Below are 4,743 nucleotides of genomic sequence, written 5' to 3'. Positions count from 1 at the left end.
TATATATATATATATTGATGAGTGATGACCAACGAGTTAATGGTTTCTTTCTTAGAGAGAGATTTGTGGCTCAAAGGTTGAAATATTCATTTTTTCATTAGTTGTAGACTTCACTCCAATATTACGAATGAGTATTTGGTGTTCTTGGTTGATGAACCCTCTCTATATTACTAGCCCATGAGTTAAGTGGTTTCTTTCTTGGAGAGATTTGGGGTTTAATGCTTATGAAAAATTCAATTTTCTCATTAAGTTCTGATTTAACTCCATTATTATTGACAGGCCATCAACAAATTTAAATATCCAACACGAATCTTGAGGCATGACACAGATATCTCAATGCATTTTTTTTAGCAAAAAAAATTCATACTTTATTAAGAGTCATTCAGAGCTCTGATTTCAGCAAACTTGCAGTCAAATTGATTGACTCGATGAGACGAACCCAAAGATATCAAAATTGATATAATCAAAGACAAATCAAGCTCAGATCAAGTCATTAAGTCACCTTTGAAAACTTTCTAAGTATATTTGGAAGGCGAAGTGATCGTCGAATCGAGTGTCTCGACAAGATAATCCAACAAACTCAAGATCACTGAATTTCAGCATCGTTAGGATACTCAAATGTACATCAAATGTCGTATGATCAAAGGATCATCTTCGAACCGTCTGATCAAAGTAGTTCACATTCCTACATTGATTACACTTGGAACTCTATAAATAGAGCTTCACCCCTCTCATGAGGGGTGAAAGAGAGCTTGAGGCCCAAGAAAAAGCTTGAAGCTTTGAGAAAGAGCTAAAGTCCTGCATCACTCCAACCACCAACAACCACCACTTGCCGATCGTCGCCGATCACCATTGATCACCGCCCATTTCATGTGATAAGTTTCTCCACATATCGACGTTATAATTAGGAAGATTTTGTAATCATTTCTCGCTCGCGAGAAAAGTGGTCTTTATAATCATTAACTTATAGTGGGTCTTTACAATTGAGTCAGACCTCATGATTTTTTCCCTTTATGGGTTTTCCACATAAAAACTTCTGGCGTCTCTGCTAGTTGTTTCTTTCATCTGAGTGTGTGTTGAACTCTCGTGCATTGCTAAGACGACAATCGATTACTCTATGACTGTGAATCTTCTAGCACGCATCAATTTCAAATGAGTATTTGTTGTTCTCTGGGGTGAACCCTTCAATCTACCTCACCCCATGATTTCCTTTTTTAATTTGATATCCTTTCAAGTTGGTGGGAATAAAATTTATGGAATGAGAATTAAAGTTATTCGTCTTGATAAGAATGATGTTGATAAGTTTTTTGTATCAAATTTATCTATTTACACATTTTAACTTGCATAAAGGTGATGAAGATAGCAAAATTCTCTTTCACTATGGCTTAAATCTTCATGGAATATGTATTTCATAACGCTGCTTCGTTTTCTTTTTTTTTTTTCTTGTAAAGTTGTTTTTGAAAATCATTTGTTAGAAAAGTGCTTTCAAACGAGCATTTTTATAATGATTCCACTTTGCTTCGAAGTTCTTTAGGGATGGTGAGCAATTGCCTCAATTTTCTATATAACAAAGCTACATCTAACGGCAGATGTATGATTTTAACTTTCTATAATAACTTGCATAGAGCTCTACTCGTGAAATGTATGATTGGCTTGAGGTCGGCTCTTGAGATGTATGATTGGCTCAAGCTTGACTCGTGCTCATAACTTGAGCTCAAACTCGGCTTGTGGAGTTATGCCTGGCTGACACTACACTCAAAAGCTTGATTTTGATAAAAATATACTAATATTTTATGAAATAATAAAGATTTTAATTCTTATATGAAAATTACGATTAATTGATATAACTGAGTTGACTCGATGAGCTCTCAAGCCGAGTCTAGTTAAGTTCAAGTTCAAGCTTTTATGATATACAAGAATGAGCTCACGTATAGCTCAATAAGATTTATTTACGAACTAATAAACGAGCCGAGTTAGAGTCGGATCGATTTACTTGCATTCCTGATCTCATACTTCGTAGCTTAATCTTTAAGAGATGTATGTGTTTTGTAAGCACTCTCATCATTAACATTATCTATAAGAGATTTTTCATGTAAATACTTTAGAGTTTGCGTGCTTTATTCTTTTATTTTTGGGGCTATATCTAGGTTTATTATTGATCCGATTTCGAGCCAAGCTGGAGACGGCTTGAAATTGGCTCTAATAGATTTAGTGCAACTCGAAATTGGCTCATAGCTTATTATATTTGATTTGGAGTTGAGCCATCTCAAAATTGATTTGAGCTCGATCTTGATCGAAATCAAAACGAGCTGGCTCAAATTGAGTTATGCAGACATGTATTAGCTTAGAATTGGTTCGATCAAACTCAAAATTGAAACTAACCACTCAAATTGAGTTATTTGGACTCCTTCTAGCTCTTAAATATGCTCAAAATTTACCTGTGACTTGTTATATTTAATTTTACTTAGCATTATATATCATTTTTTTATAAATAAAATATGACAAGCTCATCCATGTATGATTCGAAATCTGCTCGAAAAAATTTGGTCCAAAATGCGACTCGATTTTCGAGCGATTAACAATCTTCGAGCTGAACTCACAACCCTTGCTATATCCAGTGTTCTCAACTGTAGCTTAGCATATTTTTATCATGTGAATAAAAACAATATTTTAAATAACATTTTTAAATTTTATAAAAGCATAGCTAAATACTTGCTCTGATATATATATATAATGAAATGCAAGACCCACCTTTACATGTAGCTCAAAATTTGATTGAATCCTCATCCATCCTCTTTTAGCCAACTTGCAAGCATCTCAAAAGCTAACATTGTTAGTTGTAGGTTCATCAAAGCTTGAAGCATCACATCACTTGTGCCTCTATTTAAAAAAGAAAAACACTTTCCGCTTATTGATGCCTCATTGCATGAATGAAATAATTGGAAAATAAAACATGGAAAGAAGTTGGAAGGTGATGCTTTCAACTTTTGTTAAAGTAAAACAAATCCTTTTTAGATCAAATTACAACCACAAAGCTACTCTTTAACCTCTCTTACCTTTCCTCTTCATTCCTTTTTTTTTTTCCTTCTTTTGCTCAAAAGAACTCAAAAAGCAAATATAAGAACATGATTGAAGAATAAGGGATCACTGGTAGGAAAGCAACATGTTATTTAACAAAACATTTTGATGATAAAGATGATGATCATCATGGTGATGGCGGTGACAGAGATTTGGATTCTTTCTCTCGAATATTGATTATTGAGCAAATTATATGATCAACGTGATCTAAGAAGAAGTCAGTGTATGGAGTAGGCATGAGGGAAATACTTGCATGAAAGAATATGAGGATTTGAGGAGCTGGGAATCAGTTTTGATGAATCTAAAATATTTATAATTTATTTTGCATGCTGTTAAAAATAATTTAATTAATATAAATAATAACATTAACTTGGGAGATTTATCTTGCTATTTACAAATCAACCACACGCTTTAATCCAATTTTCAAATTTTCACTAAAATATAAAAATTCATGGTAAAACCCCAACCCTTGTTTTTCATTTTTATCAAATTCTCAATAGTTGGCATGCGTAGATACATTGGTTCGATAGTTCAAAAAATAACATGGTGGTAAATTTATAAATATCAATGTTTTGGTTGGTCTATTCGAACGGCTCGAGGATTACCAACCAGAAGACAGTGTCGCATCGATGCCGACAATCCAACATTGGGCAGACCGCGTGAGAATGTTTGCTCAGCAAGCTATGGGTAGCGCCTTCTCAAGAAGAATCCTGGAAGCCATACCCCCTCCGAAGCCTAGGATTCCTCACTTTGATCCTTATAGAGGGAAGAGTGACTCGACCGATCACATAGCTTCTTTTGTGTCAACAGTCAGAGTCCTACAGATCGATGATGGTCATAAAGTTCTGGCTATTCCCGACCACATTGAAAGAAGACACACTCCAATAGTTAACAACCCCACAGATGGTATCATCCTTTTCGTCTTTGAATTCCACATGCTCTTCTTAGTACACTTTGCTAATGTGCAAAAATCCATGAAGGATACAGAGGCCCTACTTCAGATCAGACAGGGGGAGAATGAAAGCCTAAGGGCTTACATCAACCATTTCAAAAAGGAAATGTTGGAGGTTAAAGAACCTGGAGCCCCTCATTGCCATGACCATCCTAAAGCAAGGGATCCACAACAAGGGATTTAGGTATGACCTGAACCTACTCTAGTCAAAGACCTTCATGGAGGTCTTGGAATTAGCAAATGACCTGCTACCAAAGAGGACCTCATGTAGTCCTCGGAAACCAAATTGAGAGCATTTGTCTACCAGTTACAGATACGGAAGGGTCGAGAAGATGACAGAAGGTAAAAGGTTAATCGAGTTTCAGGAGTCTGGCAGACTAATAATCCAATATCTCGAGGTGGTTGAGGGGGTGATCAGAGCAGCAAGGGCCAGTGTATCATCCTAACCAGTAGTCAACTCAGTATTATGAGTGATCACATGTATATCAAGAAATGCAAGGGTTAACACCCTTGAACGTGTCAAAGGTCGAGGTAGTCTAGGCCATCCAAAATAAGGACTATTTCAAGGTCTTCCACGGAAGACACACCGGCATTCCGCAATCCGAACAAATATTGCGCTTACATCGCTACCATGGACACAACACGGAGTGTCTTCATCTCCAAAATTTGGTAGATGAGCTCATCGGGACTGTCGGCACTATTTTTGGTGTGGG

Source organism: Phalaenopsis equestris, unplaced genomic scaffold (genome assembly GCF_001263595.1).
Source record: "Phalaenopsis equestris unplaced genomic scaffold, ASM126359v1 Scaffold000002, whole genome shotgun sequence".
Taxonomy (NCBI): Eukaryota; Viridiplantae; Streptophyta; class Magnoliopsida; order Asparagales; family Orchidaceae; genus Phalaenopsis; species Phalaenopsis equestris.
The sequence above is the reverse complement of the archived record's forward strand: the minus strand, read 5'-3'. Positions refer to the sequence as shown.